A 13357-nucleotide genomic window follows, 5' to 3' on the forward strand; every position below is an offset into this window, starting at 1 on the left:
GACGAGCGACCTGCACAACATTTGCATTTATAGTTGCAGAGTCACTTGCGTAGACAATATCTCCCAGTATTGTATGCTGAAGACTTCACATGAAGAGACTGTGTGCTCGAGTACTAAGTGTTTGTGTTTCACTAATTGCCCAATCCAGAACGGCAAGTTTAAAGTGTCTTTAGCATCTCAGCTGGACTGTTTCATACTGGAGCAACATCCCGTTCATGAACGAGACCAGATTAATCCTGTAATCGGATGATAAGCTCATAAGGGTCCGGAGAGAATAAGATACATGGACTCAGGCTCAGGATATCGCCGCTTTCAAAGGTGGCCACATCAGGGTGTGGATTGAATTTCAATGGTATATCTCACCCAAATGCTTATCTTTAAAGACGGTTCTATGATGGTTTCAAGGTATCGGAATGAAATCCTACATCTCATTTTAAGATTCTACTCTGCAGCAATTGGTCTTGATTTCCTTCTTATGGATCTATCTTTTATTTACCTATCTTTCTTGAGACAGCGTTATTAAAGCGTACCTGGAGAGTGATGGCATTTCTCATACGGAGCGAATGCCATATTTACCTGACTTTAATCCAGCTGCAAATTTTTGGGATGCTCTCGGGTGTGCTCTTTCTGTATGTATATCTTCTCCTGCTTGTTTCGCATATTGCCCTATTCCGAAAATATCCATTGCTAGCATCTGAAATGATCATGCGGATAATATTCATTGTTTGTCTATTTTTTTGCTTTAAACGTCATTTTTAATAACACAAATATGACATGATAGTATTGTTTAAAAAATTAAGGATTATTTTCATCTTTATTCATAATGCTTGTTTTCTTCCATGGATTTGCTAACTTCAATGTTAATCAAAGTTTTACTTTTCCATTTTGATTGATTTTACCGTCGTATGCTTAATAACTACATTTTGTAAATGTGTCTTTGGCTGAGGATCTTCTTTTGCTACCTATAATGTTATGCCTTTAAGCTGGCAAATTTACTTCTGAGGCTCTTGTTCCTTTACTAAATGGGCTTTTATACAATCAATAAGCTACGTCATTTCTTTTTCTGTAGCGTTTCGAATCCTACAGATTCATTAATTTGAGAATTCATTATACGAAAAGCAACTTTCATATTGAGAATGAAGCAACATAGTAACAAGAAATTTACAGCACGTGTTCACTAAACAATTCTTTAATGAATGCCACAGAGAATGAATTTAAAGTTCAACACAAACGTGATTTACAACAAAAAATTGCGCTCTTGGCATAAGAAATCCAGTCTTGGAGGAACAGTATATCACAGATTTTTGAGAAAAAATGAGCTGGTAGCATTATAAAAGGGGTTCTAATAAGAAACGTGACAGCACTAGCTGCCATACATTGGCAGCAGTGACGTTCCATGCTGTCAATTAAGTTGTCGGTCAGTGAAATGGAAAGCAACGACCTGACAGAGTAATCCTTGTTCAAGCTCATCCAACGACCTTGGATGATGACTTAAAATAGCAATCTGTCTCCCAAGGTAGTCTCAACTCAAAAACGCTCTATCCGATTGCAGGTCTGAGAATTGAGCTGGCCATTCCACCCGCTCTATACCTTGACCCTCAAGATATTCTTCAGCAACTCGAACTCGGTGAGGCTGCGCATTGTCGTCTCTCAGAAGAAATCCAGGACCAATAGCAGCGGCATATGTCGGACATATTGATGAAGGATATCATCACCATATTTCTCACCGCTTAGAGTTTCTCCATGGAACATATGCAGATCAGTGTGACCACCGAAAGAGATCCCAACCCAGACTATTATTCCGCCACCTCTGTTACTGTGTCTTTCCATAGTGTGGGACTCGTTGTATCAGGTACGTTATTCCCTCCAGATCAGCTGACGACCTGAATCACTCTCCATTGGGAAGCTGGACTCATCTGTGAAGAGAACAGACGCCCACTGTTGACTGTTTCAGGAGATGTGTTTTCTTGCTCAATATAAATAGGCACCTCTGTGTCCTCGGGCCAAGAGGACACAAACAGTTGGTCGTCTTGCATATAGACCTGTATTTTGCAGGTTTCTGAGCACTGTAGTAGCTGAGATTATTATTCCTGTTGCCACTAAATGATTTTCCATGAGCTGCGACACAGTAATGTTACTCCTCCTTCGGGCCGAAAGAGCTAAATAATGGTCTGACGCAGGTGCTGTAACCCTATGTCTGCCTGAAATGTGTCTTTTAGACACAGAATCCTCGGATTCAAACTGATTCCGTAGTCGGTGGACCACACTACGAGAGACACTGAGACGTATAGCAGTATCAGTTTGTGACATCCCCATTTTTATCCATTCGATCGCTCGCCACCTCAACGAATCAGGTAAACGACTTCCCCTGAACATTGATAGACTCTTCTTGATTTTGAATATCTCAGTACTACAGGAGCTCTATCGTCACAAATACTCGTGCTTTGTCAAGATTTGAACCTAGAACATCAGACCATACTTCCCTAAACAGCATACTGTCCCAAATGGTTATGATATATGTAAAACTTACAGCAGGATAATGCAGAAGAGTAACATGAAAATGCTTACGTATCTGATTCCTAATAGAATAACGCAAGTACGCAAATCATATCACAAACTATTTTTAACTATAATTATATATCACATCTTAATTGCTTAATCTTTAGGAGCATTGCAAATACGTTAGTCAAAGATAGCTGCGGCACAGATACTTTAATGCGTAGAGATAGTTGCTGTTGAGAGATTATTACTTTCACTCAATGTATTGCCATTACAAGGAACTATACTGGAACTAAAATATATAGCAATTCAAGAGAGAAAATCTCTTTCCACCGACAATCTCATAATTAGAAGCTATGAAGAATTTCAAATCTGTCAAAGATTTTATCAATTGTAGAAAATCACAAACTCTCAGTTTTGATATAGTGTAGTATAGTCAGTATAGTTCTGCACAAAAAATCTGTTCTGCTTTCTACTGTTTTGCTTGTGTACTTGCTATGCAGAAAATCCTATTGTATAGCTGTGCAGGCAGTGCTACTACACAGAAAGAGGGTTAATTAAAATTCTGTAGAAACTCTTAGATTTGTTTAGTTTCATGAGACAAAAGAAATCGACTCTGTGCTCATCGAGATTTGAAAAATGTATCTTTCAGTTGCTGCAGACCAGAGTTTCTTAAGCTATGGAGGTCTCGGGACTTGCAGTAGGGGGTCGCCAAAAATTTAGAAATTTTCATATTTCATTAACTTATTCTAATAATTTTATAATTACCAAATATTTTTACATAATGTATCTTAAAAGAGATTAAGGTAAGACAATACAATCAAAGAAAAAGCGAAAACGTTTCGTTTTTTTTTTACAATAGAAAAACGTTCGTTTTAATTTAAAGTCAATGATCTAAAACTAAATAGTATATTACATTACAAGTGAAGAAACTGATAGTTTCTCTCACGCGTGTGTCGGATTTGCGCAATGCTTATGGCGTCCCACAAAATGTTTGTAAATATTGGGAGTCCTCACACCAAAAAGTTTAAGAAACCCTGCATAGACTTTTACTTTACAACAGGCGCTTCAAGGTTGTAGTAAACCTTCTCTTGTTATTATAGTAACGTGTTTCATCAATATCACATATAGAATATTAGAGGATTTTAGCAAGTTAGAGTATTCTACTATTCTCCTCAGCAGTCATCATCATACTTATGACGCGAGTTAGGAAAGAGAAATAACCTTGAAATGCGTATTCTAAATTAACAGACTATTGCTGAATAGGCCACCTAACCGGTGTAGTAGTTAGAGTCGCTGACAGCCGTGCCAAAAGACCCGGGTTCGAATTCCGGAGAAGGCATAAATGTTTATAAATATATAGTAATCGTGCGGCATAGGGGCACTCTAAATATGCGGAGAGCCGAAAGTCCTCTCGAGAGGTTGCTGGTAGGGGAAGAGGGATGGGAAACCCTCGAACCCACCCCCTGGTGGTTCTTTCCCTCAAAATTGGGGGCTGAACTGAACTAAATTTCAGTGTCACTTGTAAGGCTGTTGCCGACGACAGGCGTAAACTTGCGCTCCTTGCCACAAGGAATTTCGTGGGCTTGGGCTGACTATAGGTCAGAAAAGTGAGCATTAGCAACAACAACAACAATTGCTGAAAGGAAATTATAAAATCACGCGACACAAAAACATACGTAGGAGAACGCAGTTACATGGAGAAAATGTTGCCCGCACTATTCTAAAAGCTAAAACTCCTAGCTCTTTCTTGCATTGATTAATAAACTCATAATCTAAAAATTAGTCTTTATGAAGTATTGGATGGTGCACTTGGACAAATTATGGCGAAATAAGAAAGAACTGGTACTGAAAAAATCTTATTCGCAGAACAATTATTATTTACATTACTGTAATTTACATATATCACAAAATAAAATAACAAATTCAAAAGCTTTCCAGATAATTTATCAAAAACGGGAGCTGATGCAGTTGTAATTTTATGCCATTTGGCAATTTATCTTCCTAAAATGCACTAAAGCAATTAATGTCTTCCGAAATCAAATGGATTGCTCTTCACATGATCTGCATTCAGAAACATATCATTTCCATCTAACATGTAGAATGGTACCAAATTTAATGATAAAACTTTTCTCCTAGTTTGAATTAAGTTAAAAAAAATAAAAAGACTTCCAAAAAGTAAGTTAAAACTATCAGTAATTCAACTCGCGAGTAATACCGCCACTTTTTTTTTCCATCTGACTCCATTTTCTACATTTCTATTTCCAGGGTTTTGCTGCAGAACTGCTGTAATGTTTTGCAGCCCCAGCTAAAAAGATTCGACGTTAAAAACGCGCCACTATTTTTTTTCGTTTGATTTATTTTTATTTTTCCTCGGCATTCGAATAATCAGCCAATCCCAAGGCACGGTGGGTTCATTAAAATATGCAACGAGTAAAGAAATAAATTTGTGCTGCTCTTTGGTATACATATATCCATACGTATTTGGGCCTTTTAATTTTTTTCTACATATCTAAAATACGTTGAGCGCTGCAACACACACAAAAAAATTTTTTTCTAGTAATTATGCGGACAAAGCTGGCTAGAAAATATATATTCCGTTGCAGCGAGAGCTTAAAAAAAAACTTCCTTTTTTCAGTTCAAAATAATGAAATGAGTTTTTCCTCCGAAAGATTTTTCGAAATTACGTTTTATAATTGCAAAAAGCAGCGTCAGGTATTACTTATTTTGATTTTCTTCTCTTTGCATTTTCTACCAGTTCGGTATTTTGTTGTTTATTACTTTAGGTTCAATACGTTTTAATCATCAATGCAGTTATAAAAGAAGCCTTTTTCAAGACCGACAGCATATACACAAACGACGTTAAAGGGGGGGGGACAACTACATTATAATAATGACGGTATACGCCGCTTGTTTTTAGCAAGCAGCTTAGAGCAATTTTTCTCAGAATATTTTCTTTGAAATCGTTGAAATAATGAATATATTTCGCCATAATTTTATCTCCAAGTTTTCTTAATAAAGAGGAGAACTACGCTTTGCCTTGCAGAATTAAGCTTAATTCGAATTTTTATACATAACCAAACGTTTATCAAAATCTCAAGAGGAGGAGAACATTTTTTCCTTAAAATAAATTGATTTTTAAATAAATTATGCCCTGGAAAGGAAAATGATTAATTTTTTAATATTCTATTCCAGCTCTAGATAAATATTTAATTATTAAATTTTCTATTAAATTTTGCAAAATAAGATCTTAGAACATGACACGAACTGCTGTTGCCATTATGCTGTGCATTTTCGTGTAATTATAGCTTTCGAATGTTCTTTATGTTTTCAAAATTTGTTAATTCTTTACAAAGAAACGGAAATCTATGATATTTTCAAAATTTGAGGGAAAATAAATCAATTCCACATCAGATATTAAAAATATTCGGACCGAATGGGAGGTTTAATTCAGTTCAGAAAATTTGGCTTTTATCGGATAATTATTGATGTGCAACAGAAGCTAATTTAAAATTTCTGAAGTAAGATAATTATTCTAAATAATTTCACTTAAAATGTGCTTAATATTGCTTCACGGTTTAAATGATTCATTTTGGAGTTAATTAATTTCTTTAAAAGTTTTTCTTTTATAATTAAAATAAATTGTTTTTGGAGAAAAAATTACTCTTGCTTTTTTTTATTTTTTATTTGCTTGCAAGTAATTCCCACGGCATATGTTTGAATCTGATTTACGAGTAAGGCATGCACCTTCCTAACTAGAGTGCCTTTGTAGCAGAGATTCACTTAAAATCTGTGGAGGCGGACGTTTTCTCAAGAGGCTGTGTTAAAGGAAGAAGGGCATGAGTTTTTTTTTTTTTTTTTTTGATTAAATCTTGCAATAAATATCGGTCGAAACTGGTAAATAAAGCTGAGGTTTTCACGTGCTTTGCATAAAATAAATGACCTAACCAATTTAATAAATACTACAAGCCTACACATGCTTGAGATATAATCTTCCCTTGTCCCAAAATAATTAAGGATATAAAATAGCTGTGACTATAATTTCGAAAATGACTAACAAATATACCCCAGCTCTTATTCAAACGGAGAAATCACCTTTTATGACTTACATTCCACTACAAGTAGGTGCATTAAAATCAGAAATACATTTTGGTAGAATATTGTTATTATAAGAAACTGTATAATATTTTTCAAATGCTTTCAAACTTTACTTAAGAATATAAATTAATTTAATTTCCAGCCATGATTCTTTTTTGTTAAATGGAAATAAAAATTTAATTCAGTATCAAATATTATATTCCATTTACCTGTAATCATAATGTGCTTCTTTTATCTCAACATGCGTTTTCGGAAGTTGCAAAATCTTCTTTCTAAAAATAAATCACCAAAAATTAAAAAGAAATATTTTAAGTGGAAAATACAACTAAAAAATTTGGAAAGCATTTCCTTTTCTTATAAATACGTTAGTAATGAAATGCATATATAAAACTAAAAAACATCAATCTATAATTGTCAATAGTCTAAATATGTTTTAAACAAGCTCCTTTACTTTTTTTGCTTATTTTGGGAAATATTGTAGAATTTTCAGTAATTCATATTCATTCTAAGCCGTATCTTTCCAAATGTCCATTTTTATCAAAATATTCAGAATCAGGGTAAAATAATAAATAATAAGGATAAGGAACAAAAGCAGAGTACTTTATATATATGAGATATAGAACCTATTTGTAGTAATATTAAATCAAATTGTATTACTTACACATTTTCTATCTGTGTAAAAGCTGAATGAATACTATCATTTATTTTTTATTGCTCAGCTATTTATAAAACAATAGATAGTTTTTCGAAATATCAGTATTTTTGTTCCGCGTGTATATTCAAGTATTTAAAAGGGTTCAAAATTATTATGAAGTTAAATACATACTTTCATCTGCATTTTATTATCTATGAATACATTTAAGTACTAATTCTTTTACTTCCCCCGTTTATTATTAGAAATAAAGTATAATTTCGGTTTGTTATCTCTAAGTATATAATTTCAACTCAAATTTATTAACAAAATTTTGGAGCTAATAGCCGAGTCAGAAGAAACATTGATCTATCAACTTAAATGTTATTTGAACATGGCAAAGAACATGAGGACTATCTGCTTAAGGATACAAATATCTTCGTGGAGGAATTCTAAAGAATCTGCCTGGTATTTACATTGAAAAGAAGCCACGAAAACCTATAATTCTGTCAGTGCATTCGCCTGGATTCGAACCGGGTCGATCTACTTGTATTCAAAGATTTTAACCACTCGAAAATTGGTGGAGTTAATTTCTGTGGTTAAATGCGAATGTGGTAGTGTCCCGCAAACTCGGCTCCTGATATATCGACATTCCGTATAACTCGAAAACATTTTAGGAACTTTTTTAAGATATGTCTAGGCCAAATAGAGCAAATATTACATACAGTGCGAAGACTTGAGTGTTCGTTTCCTGTAATTTTTGCTGTTTTCGCATTATTTCACTAATTCTTGGAACTGTATACCAAATTTCAAGATATGTTTTAAAACTTTCCAACGCTATTTACTTCCTTTGGTACGAAGAAAGTCAGGTAGCAGCTGGCCGCTGGCTCACATTCCTTTCTATTGTTGCCAAACGTTAGGAGACTTGTCTGAAGTTTTGTGACTGCATCTTACAAAATAAACTCACACCACTTCATTTCGGGTATCATTCCTCAGTTCACTTCCAGGCGTATAAATTTTAACATATTTTGGGGAACTTTTGATACTCTGTGAAGTGAAAATATCGTCGAAAAAGAAAACAAAACAAACTAACGTGTCAATGGAAATGAAACTAGATGCCTTAAAGAGACCGGAAAAGCGGAAAGTGCAAACAAAATTACCATGGATTTAGGTGTTGACGGACTATTTTGATAGGGTGGAAAAGAAGAGGTCCGAAATCGAGTCTTGGTGTGTGTAAAGAGCATGTACGGATAATTTAAAGGAAAGAAAAAGTATGAAAGGTGGTGAATACGAAAAAGTGAGCGAGGTGCTTTATTCGTGGTTCAGGCAGCAAAGGGAGCAGGAAACACCTATTTCAGGACCAATTTTGCAAGAGAAAGATTTTATGATAAAACTTTATGATAAATTTCAAGGAGAACCTGGATTTACTGCTAGTGCTGGCTGCCTCGATAGATGGAAAATGTGGTACGGCATCAGGCATTGAAAGTTTGTGGGGGTTCCCCTCCTTTTTCAAGCTAGCTACCTGCTAGCTTGAAAAAGGAGGGTATATCTGGAGATCAAATTTATAATTGTGAGGAGAACAGTCTGAATTTTCGAATTCTGCCTTCGAAAACGCTGACATTCAGGGAAGAAAAATCGGCACCTGGCTACAATAAAAGCAAGAGCAGAGTCACAATCTTGGCATGGAGCAATGCAATAGGCAGCCATAAGCTCAAACTATCGCTTATAGACAAATAAAAAAACCCTCGTGCGTTTAAAAATGTAAAAAGTGCAATAATGGGACCGAAACCAACTATGTTCTTCCTTTTTGGTGCTGGAATCAGTCAAAGGCACGGATGAATGGAGCGATATTTAACGATTGGTTTCATCAGCAGTTCGTTACATCGGTGGAAAAGTTTTTAAAATAAAAAATTCTACCAAGGAAGGGGATTCTCATTGTAAACAATGCCTCATCCCATCCTGATGCAGAACAGTTATGAGACGAAGATATAAGAGCCATGTTTCTCGCTCCTAACGGGACTTCAATTTGTCAGCAAATGGACTAGGGCGTTTTGGAGGCATTAAAGAATAAATGTAGACCTAAGCTTCTTTCATATCTTGTCCTAGCCATGGAGGAAGCATGTGATATGGTGGAGAAACTGAAGAAAATAGATATGTTGGATGTTGTTAGATGGATAGCTCATTCTTGGAATGAAATTGAGGAGACAAGTCTCATTCTTTCCTCGAAAACGTTGCTGGTCTATTCAAGAAATGAATTTCACGAAAGCATAGGAGAGACAGAAAATCGTGAAATAGTTGACTTACTTAAGAAAATTCCGTGCTGCGAAGAAGTTACAGATGGCAATGTTGAAGAATGGATACGATAAGATGAAAATTGTGAAATTTTGGGACATGCAGAAAAAGTTGCACTGATGAAAGACAATGTGGATAAAAATGAAGATGAATAAGAACGAAGAGATTGAAGACAAGGGAAAACTAAAAATGATGACCCATAGTGAAGGACTGAAGACCGTTGAAGGAACGCTCAGTTACATGGAAGAACAAGGTGCATCTGGTATGGGCATTTTGTTCCTCCATCGCCTACTGGATGAAGCTGCATGACGATGGAATGTGTATGAGAGACAATCTACCATCACACGATATTTTTCTATCAAGAAATACCAATAATGTTTCTTCATTTTTGTATGTAAGCTTTTTACTCAATTATCTTAGGGTATTTATTCTTTTTATAACTCTTTTTGTGCTAGAACTTTACATAAAAAAACCAACATTAATTTAATTGTATGCTGTATTTTTCTGTGCAAAGTATTGTGCTACAAATGTCTAGAGTAATTTACAGTTAAATATTAAGAATTCTGAAAAACCCACCCCTTATTCCGTATCACTCAACTCGACAGTCTCTCGTTTAACATTATGTCGAGTTTGAGAGACTCTACTGTAGATAGAAGCCTTTGAATGTCAGAACTACTGTAAATGACCAGTACCTGGCTACGCAAAGAATCGGTTGCAGTATGGAGTTTTCACTTGTGTAGACAATACTTTCATTCTATCTGTAAGTGCATTTGGATGTTATTCAAGGTCACAAAGGTCATTACGGTCAACTCATGTTGTAACCAAATCAATATCTCTTTGCACTATGCAGTTATATCTCTGCAATTAAATTTCTTACATTTGATGCTCTGACTTGAAATTGTTCCAAAAAAATCATGGATTTGTGTTTTAAATGTTTTGCATTCTGAACTCTCTACATGCTTCTTAAGTTTTTTTTATTAACTTTTGATTATATAAGAAATCTTGAATATGAGTTTTTTATTAACCTACGGAATTTCGAAAATAACTAACAAATATACCTCAGCATATATGTATATGTAACTAGCATATCAAATTCTCGAAAATCGGAACGAAAAAGAAAATGGCGTATTAAAGATTAGAAGGTTAATCCTATTTTCTCCGTGTTAAAATATAAAATATTGGTAAAACGCAAATTAAAGGAAAAAAATGTACACTTCAAAAAAGAGAAAATAAAAAAACTAAAAATTTGTACATATTAAAACCAAAACAATGAAAAATAAAAATTTTTAGTCTCCTTTGTTTAATACTTAAAACAAAACTTGTTAAGGGAAAGTGTTTTGAAGCCTTAAACGAAGTTGATGAATGAGTGACGGAAAACATGTTTCATTACACTGAATTCCCTGAGACTTTAACCCAACTTTAAATTAATCCAACTTTCTTTTCAAGAGCAATTTATTTTAAAAGTCTCCTAAAATGCACTATATGAGTACTACATGAGTGCGAAGGCATGTAGTTCTTTTCTCTACATGCCTTCGCACTCATGTAGTACAAACAATTAGATACAATTGCAAAACAAAATATGTAAAAAGGCTTAAAAGGGCTAAAAAAAATCAATTTAATTTCAAAATTGAAAATTAAGTTGTACAGTCATAGTATATATAGCCTAACACTAGGGCTGGCTCATTTACGTGAAGGAAAAGAACTTTTTCGCGAAATAAAAAAGTCTGTCGAAGGAAAAAATAAAATTGTAAGTTCTGGAGCGAATCTTGCATAAAAAGGAGACTAAATAAATTACAATAAAAACTATGACTCTATTGAGAAAAAATTTGAATATGTAACTAGCAAATGCACCCTGGACAGAGCCAGGGCAAGGGTGGGCATTTCAGGCTAGCGGCTAAAAGAAGGCGTCAAATTAGCTGCGAAATTTTAGAAAAAATACATTTAAAAAATAAATTATGATTGATAACTTTCAACTTTGAGATCTATCTAGAAACACCACCTTGAAATATCTCATCTGAAACAATAAAGATAGCCCCACATTTTTGAGCATTTTTGTATTCGTGGGCTTTTCCTTAATCAATTCACCAAAGTAAATCAGAAACTTAATTAACTGTGGGGAATTAAATATTTAAAGTGAGACAGAAAAATTCAAGCATGCACTTTATATAGTTTTTAGCCCACTGCTATATATTTATACAAAGTTAAAATTTATCTAAGACATAAAATAACAAGCCATTATAATGTACTAAAACTAATAATCTCCTTAAGCAACTCAGTTTAAAGTTTTACATATGTCTTCGTAGAACTTAATCCTGTCAAAAATAGGTAAATAAAAAATTTAAATCGAAAATTCTAAAGATACAAAAAGTGCACATTTAATATAAATATAGAGATTAATCTGCGTATTTTCGTGGCTTTCTCATCTGTATAAAGTAACTATGTGACAGTTTCCAGTAGAAATTATCCTTCTCCTTAGACAAATAGCCCTTGTACGCTTTGCATACTGAATTACACAAACAAGCATGATAGGCGGAATATCTCATTCTTTACGAGAAATGAGAAAATATTACTGATAAATGACAAAATTTAGTTTTAAAGATGGATATATCAACAAAATATAAAGAGAAGTGAAAAGAAAGGTGAATAACGTAGACTGGTAAGTATCAGTAGATAAAAAACTATATTTGTTAGAAAAATATTTTTTTCATAATAGAAATGAAAGAAATGAGAAATATTTTAATCTCATAACTAGAAAAGAAGATATTAAAAATGAAACCATATAACCTCTGACCTTCAGTGTCAACCTTGAGAAAAATGAATGCCATTGTATTTCAGGATTTTAAAAACGAGCAGCTTAGCAATTAAACGTCCAAATCATATAAATTGTACTCCATCAGAAATATCTAATTCTAAAAATCACGCTATTTCAATAATTTTGGTTGCTAAAGCAAAATCAAATCTTTTAAAGAGAATTCTGGAATGCAGTTTAGTTCAATCATCTGAATTCGGAAACTACATTAGGAATATTCTTAACGTTGCGAGTTATTAATACTAGAGTGAATGAAGGTTAAAAAATCTTTAGTCAAATATTTAACAATTAATAAAAACAAAGTACACATAAAACAAAATAAAATCTGAAGAGTTACAGATTTTAAATCACTTTCAAACAGGCGTTTTTTTTAAACTTTTCGCGTACTGCTTTTGTAGATACGTTAGGTATTTTTGGAAGCAGGAAAAATGAATAACGCTTTCGCCGCAAATCAAACCGCGAATCTCTAAAATACCGTTCTAGTGTGCAAACCACTACACCATGAAGCCACGCTAGGAAGGCGGGAGAAATACCTTATAACCTAACAACTGAACAAGCATGCTAATTAAAAACCTCGAAATCCTTGTTAGTTAACTTGAATTGTTTTTTTTGATTTATAACCACTTTACTAAGTATAAAATGAAGAGCAAATATTTAATTTCCTTCTTAGACCATCTAGTTGCGTCTATTGCATATTTCTAAATCCTAATATATGGCTTTTACTGACATGAACTCGGATAATCCATATTATAGTGTACTGTTTATACATGGTGTTTCCAAAAGTCCTTACCTGGCCTTTTTTTTAGCAATCATCGGTAATATACGTATACTTCCATTTACAAATTATGATGTGAGATGAATCTTTTATGATTCTGAGACAAAGTGTTTTAAGTGACGCAAATATTCAAGTATATTTTGACTCTGATAACAAAGAATAAATCCAACTTTAAAATAGTGTACACATTTTGAGACTTGTTGATAAGATTAAGCGAAAATTAAACGAAATTAAATAATGTATAAAGAAGAAA

At 33.8% G+C, this 13357-nt stretch overlaps 1 long non-coding RNA gene across 2 annotated transcripts in view; it reads right to left on the minus strand.

Moving 5' to 3' along the window:
* LOC118188664 (uncharacterized) overlaps window positions 1–13357 on the minus strand; it is a 488598-nt gene that overhangs the window by 157518 nt on the left and 317723 nt on the right. For both annotated transcript variants that reach the window (XR_015040017.1, XR_004758143.2), the window contains exon 2: window positions 6807–6869. This is a non-coding gene — a long non-coding RNA (uncharacterized LOC118188664). The remainder of the gene's footprint in view (window positions 1–6806; window positions 6870–13357) is intronic.

The sequence above is a fragment of the Stegodyphus dumicola genome, chromosome 3 (genome assembly GCF_044657685.1).
Source record: "Stegodyphus dumicola isolate Sdum_Otavi_A_Nest chromosome 3, ASM4465768v1".
In the NCBI taxonomy this organism is placed as follows: domain Eukaryota; kingdom Metazoa; phylum Arthropoda; class Arachnida; order Araneae; family Eresidae; genus Stegodyphus; species Stegodyphus dumicola.